Genomic DNA, 14625 nt, shown 5'->3' on the forward strand with positions numbered 1-14625 from the left:
TTTCATGAGGTTTTTTCTTTATTTTTAAGGCAGTTAGGACTGGCATTCTGAGCTCCATCCTGTTGCTCTTGCAAAGGTTTTAGAAGTATATCCAATTTTAACCCCCCCCCCCCCCCCCCCAAAGCTATGGGAACTGGGACCTAGTAGAGAAGGGTAACTAGTTTAGCTATAGTTAGTGTTAACCAGAACACTTGCCCAAAGCTCTAACCAGATATGATCTAAAATGTGTAGGTGGTTTAGAAATATTTAGTTCGCTTTTTAATATTTCTTTTTCATTTTTGTTCCTCCTCGCTTCCTGTTTATGGCATAGCCCCAAAGTGAAAGTACTGAAATAACCTCAGAAGAGTTTTGCTTTCACCCCATCAGAAGAAGGAACCTGTGAAAGTGTTGGGAGGAAAATCTGTTCTGGTGAGAATTCCAGCCCAGATTTATAGATCCAAGAGACTGTGGCTAAACCCAGTGTCTGCCTGCATAGCCCAACTTTAGATCCTTTTAAAATAGGTCATCCCTCTACTTATACAGTGTTAGGAAGGAATTTTCCCTCAAGTCAGATTGTCAGGGTCCTTGCGGGCTTTTCACCTTCCTCTGTGTCATGTCGGGCAGGTCACTTGCTAGGTTCATTTGGCTATATGTCACTTAATTCCAGAGGTGAGACTAGGTAATCCGATGCCATTCTGTCCTTAAACTTTATTGCTCAAATTTTAAGTTCTGCACCATGAAAAGCTTTATAGTTAGTGGAGAAGCTAGTTCATCCTGCTCAGCAACTCAAGAAGAGATCAAAAGTTTATTACAAATAATATGAATAACCACTGCAGAAACTGGCCCTGAAATGGTAGCCTTCATAGACTTCAGAGAGAAATAAAAGCTGCAGTTGGCTTAGATTCTCCAGATACATATCAGTATTTCATAATGCAAAAGCATGTTACCTTTTTATGGTGTTTGATCAGTTATTCCCTTTCTTTTTTTTCTTCCCCCCCCCCCCCCCTTTGGTATTTCTTAAAGTTTTATGATGATTTGCCCTTTTTCTATCATTTCTCCTGTATTAGGCTATTCTGAAACATGAGATTCAAAGGCATTGGGTCATGTCGTTAGCCCATCCAAAGCCCCATAAAGTCAACAGAAATATTCCCTTTGGCTTCAATAAGCTTTAGATTAGGCCCTTGGAGAGAAATAATTTTATCAGCCTCTATACAGTTCTCAGGTACCATAGTGATGGATGAATTTATAAAACACTAGAATGGAATCACTGGGAATCTTTAATTTCCATCATCATTACAGGGGAAAAGAGTTAATTTTAACAAATCTAGAACTCTTTTGGTATCATTGATTTAATATCAATCACTGAATGATATATTTCCTTTGAGTGAGATTCTCACCCTTCATCTAGTGCATCCATCTTGGGCCAGAGTTGCAGAAAGGGATATAAAGGCCGGGCCATGGGTGGCTTGCCTGCAGCTGCTAAATTGCAGTCAGGAGACGAGTAGTGGGGTTGGGAGTGAGCTGGCTTAGGATGTCAGGAAGTCAGGGTCAGGCACCAGGGCCAGGAAGATAGCCCAGTTGGAACTTGGGATCAAGCTAAGTCTGTATATCAGGGTCAGGCACCAGGTTATAGACAGCAAGCAAATAGCAAAGTCAAGGATGAACAGGGGTCAGAAGTCAGTGTCTAGGGTCTATAGCAAGCAAAGTCTGAAGTGGAGGAAGTGATGGCTTCTGGTTTAAATACTAGCATCAGCCAATCAGAGGGCTGTGAAGAACCATCATTCAAGCTCTACTGGGTGATACTTCCTGCAGAGCCTAGCTCCACAGGGTATTCCAGCAGAAACCTAGCTTAAGCTTCCAGTGGTGATGTGGAAACATCAGCAACCTAAAATCCCTTTGGCCCCAGGTACTCAATGCCTTTTTTGCCTCTGTCTTCACAGACAAGGTCAGTTCCCAGACTACTGCACTGGGCGGCACAGAATGGAGAGGAGGTGAACATCCCTCAGTGCTGAAGGAACAGGTCCAAGACTATTTAGAAAGATTGGACATACACAAGTCCATAGGGCCAGATGCAATGCACCTGAGGGTGCTGAGGGAGTTGGCTGATGTGATTTCAGAGCCATTGGCTATTTTCTTTGAAAGCTCGTGGCAATTGGGGAGGTCCCTGATGACTGGAAAAAAGCAAATATAGTGCCCATCTTCAAAAAAGGGAAGAAAGAAGATCCAGGGAACTACAGACCGGTCAGCCTCACTTCAATCCCTGGAAAAATCATGGAGCAGGTCCTCAAGGAATCCATTTTAAGGCACTTGCAAGAGAGGAAGATGATCAGGAACAGTCAACATGGATTCACCAAGGAAAAGTTATGCCTGACCAACCTGATTGCTTTCTATGAAGAGGTGACTGGCTCTGTGGATGTGGGGAAAGTGGTGGATGTGATATACCTTGTCTTTAGAAAAGCTTTTGATACAGTCTCTCACAGTATTCTTATCAGCAAGTTAAAGAAGTATGGGTTGGATGAATGGACTATAAAATGGATAGAGAACTGGCTAGAGCATAGGGCTCAATGAGTAGTGATCAATGGCTCTATGTCTAGCTGGCAGCTGGTCACAAGCGGAGTGCGCCAGGGGTCGGTGCTGGGGCCAGTTTTGTTCAACATCTTCATTAATGATCTAGAGGATGGGGTAGATTGCACCCTCAGCAAGTTTTCAGATGACACTAAGCTGGGGGAGTGGCAGATACCCTGGAAAGTATGGATAGGATACAGAAGGACCTAAATAAACCGGAGGATTGGGCCAAAAGAAATCGGATGAGGTTCAACAAGGACAAGTGCAGAGTCCTGTACTTTGGACAGAAGAATCCCATACACAGCTACAGACTGGGGACCAATGAGCTAGGCAGCTATTCTGAAGAAAAGGACCTGGGGGTTACAGTGGATAAGAAACTGGATATGAGTCAGCAGTGTGCCCTGATTGCCAAGAAGGCTAATAGCATATTGGGCTGCTTTACTAGGAGCATTGCCAGCCGATCGTGGAAAGTGATTATTCCCCTCTATTCGGCATTGGTGTGGCCACATTTGGAGTATTGTGTCCAGTTTTGGGCCCCCCACTACAAAAAGGATGTGGAGAAGTTGAGAGAGTCCAGCGGAGGGCAACAAAAATGATTAGGGGGCTGGAGCACAAGACATATGAGGAGAGGCTGAGGGAGCTAGGCTTGTTTAGTCTGCAGAAGAGAAGAATGAGGGGAGATTTGATAGCAGCCTTTAACTACCTGAAAGGGGGTTTCAAAGAGGATAGAGCTAGGCTGTTCTCAGTGGTGGCAGATGGCAGAACAAGGAGCAATGGTCTCAAATTGCAGTGGGGGAGATCTAGGTTGGACATTAGGAAAAAGTTTTTCACTAGGAGGGTGGTGGAGCACTGGAATGGGTTACCTAGAGAGGTGGTGGAATCTCCATCTTTAGAGGTTTTTAAGCTGTGCCTTGACAAAATCCGTGCTGGGATTATTTAGTTGAGGTTAGTCCTGCTTTGAGCAGGGGGTTGGACTAGATGACCTCCTGAGGTCCCTTCCAACTCTATGATTCTATTAGTCCCTCATGTTTTTACAAAGGCTCCCTAGAAGCTTTGGTTCCAGCCAGGGAAAAATTCCCCCAGTGCAGAAACTGAGCAAGCTGTTTTCCAAGGTTCTCATGGAATGCCCTTTCACAGAAGGTGTGCCAAGGGCTGGAGTGAGATGAGGATGTTGGCACAAGGCTGCAGCACATAGTGCTGCAGAGATTCTGGGTATCAGTGCTCCCCATAGGCAGCTGGGAACAGGCTGCCTTAACTTAGTTGACCAAATTATACTGTGGGACACTTGGGCTCCTGGAGCAGTGCAGAACTCTGTGGGTAAATCAAGTGACTTAAATCCTCCGCTGCTTTTTTTGCCTTAGCTGCGATTTCACTGCTGCAGCTCTTAGCATTTTGCCCTTTGTGTGTTTCAATAATCAGGCCCATAGGAACAAGGGAACATGAGAGACGGTGTATAAGATCAGCTTGATGAAGCCAAGAAATAAAGTGGCCAAAGGAGAGCGCTTCTTGGGAGACCCAAATTAGTTTTATCCCATTTTGTTCCTCTCAGTGGGAGAGTACAACTACTGTATACAGGAATACGACAGTCAGCTATGATAGAAAGTATTTGTATATTCTGCAGTAGTGAATGTATTATTGTACAATTCATAACACCATAGCTGCCTAAATATCATTACATAAGAAAAATCTAAAGGGCATGTTTTAAAATATAAATCCATTTTTACTGAAAGCCTTAAAGAATTGTATTACTTGGCTTTTTGTCTTTAGGTTAGCAATAAAACTGCAGTTGACCGCCAGTCCTTAGGTAGGTAGGTAGGAAACAGCTTGAGGTGAAGCAGTGATTAAGAGAATACAGCAGGGTTCTTCTTGCACTAGGCAGGAGTCTTTCATATCTCTGAAATACTTCAGAGCTCCGTCATTTTTTATTTAAGAACACACACAAAATGCACTAGAGCAGTCCATATCACTTTGGGGCCATCTTTGCTTCATTTTGTGAATCCTATATCCCCATGAGGAAAACCATTGAAGGTGTTCTTTATGGGTTTTGACTTTGAGAAATGTGTTTTTGATACTTAACTCACTTTGGCCACAGATAGAACTTGAATTTGTTTTCAGTTTTTCTGTTTCATGTGACTCTTGTAGAACTCCGCTTATTAGACATGAGGGATGATTTGCTTGGTGTGCTGCTTCAAAAGAAACTTTGTATTCAAAGATAAAAAATCCATAGTTTTGAACTTCAGTCCATTTGCTCTCATAGGCTGGGTGTCTAGCTGCTGCTAGTAGATCTTTAATTTCATCTTCAATTCATCTTTTGTCATTAATTACTTCGATATCACCAATGTCTTTAATTCCATTATTTGAGGGTCTTTGCCAGTCTATATATTTCTTTTTCTCCCTCCTTCATTTGAAGATGAGCATATAAACTTTCCATGGCTTTGGACTTAACGGCTGCCACCTCTTTCTTCACTAGGTTTTTGGCTTCCTTAGACTCCTGAAAACCCTGCTGTTGGAGCATGGCTTTTGAAAGTTTAAAATATTTTTTTCTTTTCCTTCACAGTCTCTCAAACTTTCTCATTGGGGGAAAATCTCATTGGGTGGAAAAGCCTTTTGCTTTTACTTCACCAAGCAGGCTCTTTGTACATTCTTGAATTATGCTTTCAATATGATTCCACAATTGATTCATATTTTCTTTTAATTCTTCTAAAAAGATCTTCTCCAACACTTTCATTTTAACCTCCCTTGTGAACATTAAGACCAGCTCCAGTAATGACCCTTTTATCCTTTAACACTTTCTGTACAACAGTGTGCATTTCCCCCCAGAAATCCTCTTTCTTGTTTGTCACATCCCACTTGGGGTGCATATGCACCTTATAACATTTAGGAGGCCATTTTTCCAAGAGCTTGCTTAATCAAAATTTTCCACCATGGCTGTCTATAGAAGGTTATTACCATAGGAGTTAATGCTGGTCTAGCCAGAATTAATGGTCATAGTAAATTGTTGTGGAATGTAGGCATCCTTTCTAGAGACACGTGCTACATAAAGCAACTGATCTCTTGTTACCCAACATGCCCCACAAAATAGGAGTCCCCAGCATGGACTTTTCATGAATTGGGAATTCCATAGGCTCAGGAGGAACATGCAACTGAGTCATTGCCACCCGTCTATGTACACCCCTTGCTCATATCCTCCCACTGCATGCTGTGCACCTACTTTGAACAGCACTGGCACATGACTATATACCTACAGAGAGTACAATTTTCAGATGAGACACTTCTCAGGAACATCCTGTGGCTGACGGAAATGGTGCTGGTGATTCAATGACTGGCATGCTTCCTTTTTATCGCTACTGAAACAATGGCCTGACGTTGTTAATAGTACAAATGTTAGTGCAATAGGGTCAGTCCCAAAAGTACCCATCCACCCACCCACTCTGAGGTCTGGGAGTGCTGCAGTTATCCCTCAGCTCCTCATATTCCCAGCTGCTCCTGTAGAGTTCCCACCCAAATTATGGTAGTCTCATCTGCTGGTGTAATGTGGGGAACAGGGGCTACAACCTGTCTCCCAAGTTACAGTGTGGCCAAAACTCTTTATCAGATTTAACAAGCTCCTGCTGAGCCTGTATGAACACACAGCTGTCAGTGACTGATCTATTGTCTTCCAAAGAGAAAAAACAGGAGGGAAGAGGAGAATTTCTGAACTTTTCTACTTCTTGAACTAGAGTCAATTATATATTGACGGATCTATGGTAGCATCTTTGATGCTTGCTGTTTGTGTGCCTTAGCCATCAAATACTGGCTTTTGCTGTGAACATCTTTGGGAATCATATTGCTGGGCTTTTGTGCCTACAGATGAAATTCTCGGCTAGCAGTCAATATAATTTGTTAAAGGTAGGATTTATGTCAGAGTCGATGCATGTCATCAAATTACACCTGGCCTTCTATATGACACATGCGTTGGGTAAAATTCCCTACTATTTCTGAACTGAAAGAGAACCTGATTTGAAATTATTTCTAGCTTGCATCTGAGAAATGCTTTATCTAGCTTTCCCTGCAGAAGACTGAAGGTCATCCATGGACAGAAACATTATTGATGGGCACACTAATAGTGTTTTGATGTTTTTGTACAGATCTGAGCGTGTAGAAAACTGTGCTGAAAATCCAGGCAGGTAAACAAAACTCTTGGTGTAAATAGTGTGCCATGACTCCTTGCTATATATTCCAACTTAACTGTAACATTATAAATGAGTTTCAGAGCTAATGCAACTTTTTAGTGGCTCGTGTCTGGCCTATTTTAATTTGTTTCAGGCTGAAACTTAGAGAACAAGGTCTTTTCCTGTGAGTAATATTTTCTGATGAGACTTTTAAAAATAATCATTTTTTAAAAAAAGTTTGACACATTTTAAAAATGTATAACAAGGCATAAAAGAAGCATTTATGATTTCTTACACCTTTTTGTACTCTTATAATTCAGATTTAATTTGAACAACACAAATGGGCAAGACATTAGTTCATAATAGGTTTTAATCATTTTTGCTACTTTGAAAAACAAATTAAAGTCACAGCTTTGTGCTCAGACAAAAGTTTCTACTTTGTTAAAACAGAAATAATATTAAAAGAATCAAATTTCTATTGGACATATGCTATTGGCTTAATTTAATAATGCTGATCTATTCTATTTATACTCTTGGTTTAGTTTTTTTCATTCCTTTCAGCATGAACAAATATGATCAATCATTTTAGGGACATCAATGCACATTGCCTGATCTAAAACAGGAAAACTGCTCAGGGGGTTATTTGTCACTCTTTGCAATATCCAGAGATTGGGGAGCATTCAACTTGCCTTAGTTATGATTCTTTTATGACAAGCATTTCAAGATGGAGAGCATTCATTATATCATTGTGGAAGGAGAATCCTGAAATTTTTCGGTATCTCTCAATTTAAAGGAAGCGTATCTTCATATGTTGATTGCTTCAACTCTCCTACCGTTTCTCCATTTTGTTCTGAGCAACTCCAACTTACAGTACTTCTCGTTCATCCTTTCCTGAGCCCCATGAGTCTTTCCAGATTCTAAATATAGTGGCCTTGTCCTTCACCACAGGAATGTGTCCATCTTGTAATAGCTAGACAACTGGCTACTGAAAGCTTTGTCTCTTCAGGTGGTTACAAAGATAGTGCAGGACCCATTGGCCCTGCTATATTCCATGTAGGTTTGTCGCAAACTTCAAGAAGAGCAAGATGCCTCCATACCAGCATTTGATTTTGCCATAGGGACTGCATTGATAGATAATCTTCTCTTGGGAACCAATGAAGATCAGGTGCCCAGGTTGATATTCTTAGATTTATTAACTGCTTTCAAAACCATTGATCATTAGCTGTGAATGACATGCCTGCAAACCATGGCAGCAGTAGACAGGGCTGGCTTTCAATGGTAATTTGTAAAGTCAAAGGATTGACATGTTTGCGGCTAATGATGGACACACAACAATTCCAGGATTCTTCACAATGGCAGAGACATAAAATTAAGATCTTGAGTACAGGTTGCAATTATAATTCCCACAATGCATTTTTATGATGGTAGTGACTTTAAAAACTGGTGTCCTAGACAAATTTTAATTATGGTAAATTATACACCTCTTGACATGCTTTGGAACAGGAACTTGAAATTTGGCTTTTATGTCAGGGGTTGGCCTTTGTGTCAGCGATGTTCCTTTTCCCAATCCTGTGAAAACTCACCCAAATTTGGCTGATTGAAGCCTTTGAAAAAATGTATTTTGCACATGTTCAATAGATGCTTGCTAGAGTGGTAATAACACTTCCCTATCTCTACTGAAAATATTTCATTTGATGCATCCTTTAATTATATTAGCCTTTTCATGGTTGCATCACACTGGCAGCTCATAGTCTTCCTGTGATTGACCAATACACTCAGATCTTTCTCCTCTGTCACTTCCAACTGATATGTCCTCAGCATAAGGCAAAAATTCTTGTTGTTAGTCCCTAAGTGCCTGACTTTGCACTATTAAATTTAGTCTCATTTTTATTACTCCAGTTTTCAAAGTCATCCAGATCTTCTTATATGATATTTCAGTCCTCCTCCATATTGGCAATACCTCTCAACTCGTGTCATCTGCAGATTTCATTAGCACACTCCCACTCATTGTGCCAAGGTCATTAATGAAAATGTTAAATAAGATTGGTCCCAAAACCAATCCCTGAGGAACTTCATTAGTTACCTCCCTCCAGCCTGATAGTTCACCTTTCAGTATGACCTATTGTAGTCTCCCCTTTAACCAGTTCCTTACTCATTAATCCCCATCCTCTCCAATTTAACTAATAATTTCCCATGTAGAACTGTATCAAATGCCTTACTGAAATCCAGGTAGATTAGATCTACTGCATTTCCTGTGTCTAGAAAATCTGTTATGTTCTCTAAGAAAGAGATAAGGTTGGTCTGGTATGATCTGCCTTTTGTAAAATCATGTTGTATTTTATTCCAATTACCGTTTACCTCCATGTGCTTACCTACTTTCTCTTTCAAAATATGTTCCAAGTCGTTGCATGCAATTGAGGTCAAAAAAATGAACTTATTGTTTCCTGGATCACCTTTTTTCCCTTTCTTAAAAATGGGTACCATTTAGCAACTCTCCAGTCATAGAGTATAAACCCCGAGTTTACAGATTCATTAAAAATCCTTGCTAATGGGCTTTCAATTTCATGTGCCAGTTTTCAATATTCTTGGATGGAGATTATCTGGGCTGCCCAATTTGTCCCATTAAGCTGCTTGAATTTGGCTTCCACCTCAGATGTGGTCATTTCTACTTCCATATCCTTGTTCCCATTAGCCATCCTGTCAATATTCCTGAGCTCCTCATTACCTGTACTAAAAATTGAGGCAAAGTATTTATTTAGGCATTGGGCTAAGCGTAGATTATCTTTACTCGCCACTGCATCCTTAGTGCTTAGTGTTCCCACTTATTTCCCTGTTTTCTTTCTATTTATAGGGCTAAAGAACCTTTTACTATTGGGTTTTAGTTTCCTTTGCAAGGTCCAATTATGCTTGGCTTTGGGCAGTTTTCACTTTTTCCATACAGTTTCTGATCTCCATGAGGAAGCTTTCCCTGCTGAAACTAAGAATTGGGAGCCTGTTTTATCTGCACTCCCATGCTCTCGAATCCCTCTGCTGGCACCCACGCAGGTGTGAAAGAGAAAGCCATCTGATATGAATGCAGAGGAGGGGGAGAAAAAGATCAGATGAGGAACTGGGAAGCGGGAGCTCGGTCTGGTTGGGCAAGGAGACTGGGACTGAGTGTGGGTATGAGTTGACACTGAGGGTTGGGAGGAGATTGCAACTCAGACAGTGAGCCTAGAAAGGGAGACTACAACTGGCTGGGCATGGAGAATGGCACTGGGATGAGAAACCTGAAGGGAGGATACTGGGACTGTGTAGACAAGGAGAATGGTACTAGGACAAGGAGCCAGAGATGGGGAGGAGAGAAAACTGAGACAGGTTGAAGGGGATGACAGAATTCATCAAAGTTGGAAGAAACAGATAGGTGAGTTGTGCCCATTAGACTTCATAGTTTCCAAGGCCATACAGGACCATTGTGATCATCATGTCTGACCTCTTGTATAAACCAGTCAATGGAACTTCCCCAAACTAATTCCTAGAGAATATATTTTAGAAAAGAAACCAATCTTGATTTTAAAATGGTCAGGGATGTAGAATCCACAACAACCCTTGGTAAATTGTTCCAATGATTAATTATTCTCACTTTTTAAAAAATAAGCCTTATTTCTACTCTGAATTTGTCTAGCTTCAACTTCCAGTCATTGGATTGTGTTATACCTTTTCTCTGTTAGATTGAAGATCCCATTATTAAAATTTGCTCCCCATGTAGGTACTTATAGGCTGTATTCAAGTCACCTCCGTAATCTTCTCTTTGTTAAGATAAATAGATTGAGCTCCTTGAGTCTGCCACTGTAAGGCATGTTTTCTAATTTTTATTCATTCTTGTGGCCCTTCTCTAAACCATCTCCAATTTATCAACATCCTTCTTGAATTTTGGGCACCAGAATTGGTGCTATTCCAGCAGCGGTTGCACCAGTTCCAAATATAGAGGTAAAATAACCTCTATAAACCTACTCAAGATTTCCATTTATGCATCCCAGGATTGCATTAGCCCTTTTGGCCACATTGTTGCATTAGCTGCTTATGCTCAACTAATTATCCACCACAACCCTTAAATCTTTTTCAGAGTGATCCCAGGATAGGGCCCCCCAATGCTCATCCTGTATATATGACCTACATTCTTTGTTCCTAGATGCATGTATTTACATTTAGCCATAATAAAACATATATTGTTTGCTTGTTCCCAGTTTACCAAGAGATCCAGATTGCTCTGTGTCAGTGACCTGTCTTCTTCATTATTTACCCCTCCGCCAATTGTTGTGTCATTTGCATACTTTATTAGTGATGACTTTTTTTTCCATCCAGGTCATTGAGAATGTTAAGCAGTATGGGGTCAAAAACCAATCCCTCCACTAGTAACACATCGGATCAATGATGTTTACCTATTTACAATTACATTTTGACATCTATCAGTTAGCCAGTTTTAATTCATTGAATGTGTGCCATGTTAGTTTTATATCATTCTATTTTTTTAATCAAAATATTGTGTGGTTCTAAGTCAAATGCTTTACAGAAATCTAAGTACATTACATAAATACTATTACCTTTTATCAACCACATTTTTCATCTTAGGGGAAAAAATATACCAAATTAGTTTGATTGGATCTGTTTTCTATAAACCAGTGTTGATTGGCATTCTTGATATTACCATCCTTTAAGTCTTTCTTAATTGGGTCTTGCATCAAATGTTCCATTATCTTGCTCACAATTGATGTCAGTCTGACAGGCCTGTAATTACCTGAGTCATCCCATTTACCCTTTTTAAATATTGGCACAACATTAACTTTCTTCTAGTCTTCTGAACTTCCTTAGTGTTTCAAGAATTATTGAAAATCATCATTAATGGCCCAGCAAGCTCCTCAGCCAGCTCTTTTAAACTCTTAGATGTGAGTTCTGCTGATTTAAAAATGTCTAACATTAGTAGCTGCTGTTTGACATCTTACTGAAATACTAGTGGAATGGAAAGAATATTGTTATATGATATGACTACATCATCATTTTTTCCCAAATAAAAACAGAAATATTGTTCTCCTGGACCATGCTATTATGTAGTCCTTGCAGGCAGCTGCAGCAGAATATCCTATGAGGGTAGGTGAGGAAGAAGGAGAGTTTGTTCCTAGGCAGAAGTTACTGCTGATCAAACCTGCCATGATTCCCAAATGAATTTTCGGTGGGAAATATGCCTGTATGTGATGGAAGCACGATGCACAGATTTATGTCTCATCCTCCCCTTCTAGCTCCATGTCTCCTCTGCCAGAATTATGCCTCTGTGGAGAGGCTTCACTGGGCTTTGGGCAATCAGAAGAGATAATGCAGGGCAGTTGCTGTTCCTTCCCTCACTGTGTGTGTGTTCCCATTTATATTTGTAATTCAGTAGCCCAACCAACACTGGAGATGTACAGACACATAGCATCAGGCAGCCTGAGTCACAAGGAACTCAGCTTACAACCTAAACAGACATCACAGACAGAAGATTGAAGAAAGGAAATGTTTATCCCCATTTTACTGATAGGAAGCTGAAACACGGAAATGAAGTAATTTAACTGAGGTCACACAGAAGTCTCTGGGCAGGCTGGGACTTGTACCTTATCCAGGACCTTAACCACAAGATCATCTCTCCTTGCCACAATTAATTTTCTTACACACCATGCAGTGAGAGGTGGCATATAATCCAATGTTCCCTGCTTACATGGGTATTTGGGGTTGTATCTGATAGATCTTCCCAAAGAAATATTCTACTGTCATGTCAGGAAGACTTAATTGTGTGGCAAACCAACACTTGGATATAAAGTATTTTGCTGCTTCATACTTCCTATGGCATTTTTATAAACATGATTATCCTTTACTCAGAACTAGCCAAATTCTTTATCTTCCATTATTTCACAGTTCCATTGTAATGTTACAGTAGTTGCCAAAAAAAATCTGTTAAAAATTACACAGTTAACAAAGTGCAAGTAAAAATGTAACGCCATAGAAAGAATACATTAAGGTATAAGAAAATGCCTATTCATTTAAGGTAAATATGTTAGTTTAAAGCTTCTATCTTGTTGCAGAACTTAGTATATACAATTCACAAAGCCTCTTGGAGACTAACTGAGTCTTCCACTATTTTTAATATTAGTGAATGGTAAATTAACTCTTTAAGAGCTCTATGCTGGGTCCCAGACAGACTGCTTTAAGTCATTCAGTTTCCTTCTCTAGCCATTTGGAAACCACAGCCATTCTCCCAAGCCTTCATTTGAATGCCATTCTGTGAAATGCCAGCTTTCTTGCTCTAAGGGTTATACCATGATAAAATCTAACTCTGAGATTGGCAACCCACCGCACATGCTGCTCTTTCGAAACATGTTGCTGCTCTATGGGTCATTGGCTCCCTATAGCTTTCCCTTTGAATATAAAGTGCAGCCCAGTGCATGCAAAAAAGAGACCCTTAACAAACTCTTGCTTTGTGTGCTGGTATTTGCTTAGGTTTATTGGTTTGGAATGACTTGTGCATGTGGAGATGAGGGATGTGTGTTTAGATTTTCATGGGCTTTATTTAAAAGTTAGATTCTTTACAAAAAATGCACATGTACTTAAGGGATATTGTTAATCAGGAAAGAGAATATAAGGTAACAAAGTACCTTTCCACTTGATTAAACGTCAAAGTGCAGCCGAGGAATGTGATGAAACACAAAAGCCATTTATTTGCACACATACTCCCACACTGTGGGCAAATGCAACAAGACAAGATATTGTGTGTGTGTGTGGGGGGGACTTATTTTCCATGAAATATATTATTTTATCTTCCAACCACATCATAATTAAGTAGCTCATCAGGAGTAGTAGATTGATTTGTAAAGCAGTTCCAAGTAGAGAGAGATTTGAATGCTACTATTATACATCGTAGTGTTATAACTCAATGAGCTAAATCACAGTAGAATGCCAGAGTTTGGCAACCCATTTTTTCAATGGCATACAGGTAGGGATTGGCAGACTAATATTTTGAAAATCCCCATATTTTCTATGTTGATAACAGCTTCTAACAGGTTCTTATGTTAAATTGCATCTAGGCCTCAGAAATTAGAGTGAAGTACTACGTTTAACTAAACCAATCATTGAACTCCCTTTGAATTACATGCTGTAAGGATTTGAATTACATCTGATGTATTTTTTAAGTGTGTCCTTGTTTGTATGCTCTGTAGGACCAGGATCTAGTTTTGCTTTCTTATTTTGGCATCAGTGAGAGCTTGTGGGTCTGCCACACTTCTGAATATCAGGCTTTAGGTATCTGAAGTTGTGCAACCCAAGTTTCGAGAGACATACAGAATCAATGAACACTCTTAAAAATGTTGGCCTTAGCCCTTTACACAATTGAAGTTGCTCTGCCCAGAGCTGTAGCAGATGATGAGTCCCACTTCAGTCATGTTTGAAGGAGCCATAGATCAAATTACAAAGAATACAGTCAAAGCACATTCTCCTACATGTATCACTGAACAGCTTGAGGCACTAGGAGAAAAAATAATCTCAGACTCATAGGAGTGCATTTTAAATGTTGTGCTTTGGGTTATCAGCACACTTCCTATTAATGCTAATTGGAGTTATGTAGCCAGTTTACTGAGCCACTTGATGAACATTTATATCAGTATCTTAAGCTTGACAGGTCTCTGAGGACTGAATCCAAGAACTGTCTGGCCTTGGTTCTCTGCTTGGATGCACATCCCCAACTTATTCGTTCATTCCCATTCACACCTTCCACTATTTTACCTAGAGTCGAGAGTGATTGAAAAGTTGTCCTGATAAATGAAACTTCATTTTAAATAGTTTAGGACTAATCCCTATGTAGCCTGCATGTTGACTGCAGTAGGTTTCTCTGCCACACACCAAAAAATCTCATGTAATTAAATGACCT

General features: G+C 40.1%; 1 protein-coding gene across 2 annotated transcripts in view; it reads left to right on the forward strand.

Annotated features, from left to right (window-relative positions):
• LOC137162471 (MAM and LDL-receptor class A domain-containing protein 1-like) overlaps positions 1-14625 on the forward strand; it is a 320533-nt gene that overhangs the window by 192348 nt on the left and 113560 nt on the right. The window lies entirely within an intron of this gene.

The sequence above is a fragment of the Emydura macquarii genome, unplaced genomic scaffold, assembly GCF_026122565.2.
Source record: "Emydura macquarii macquarii isolate MOO-44397 ecotype Brisbane River unplaced genomic scaffold, CSIRO-AGI_Emac_v2 contig_2422, whole genome shotgun sequence".
NCBI lineage: Eukaryota > Metazoa > Chordata > Testudines > Chelidae > Emydura > Emydura macquarii.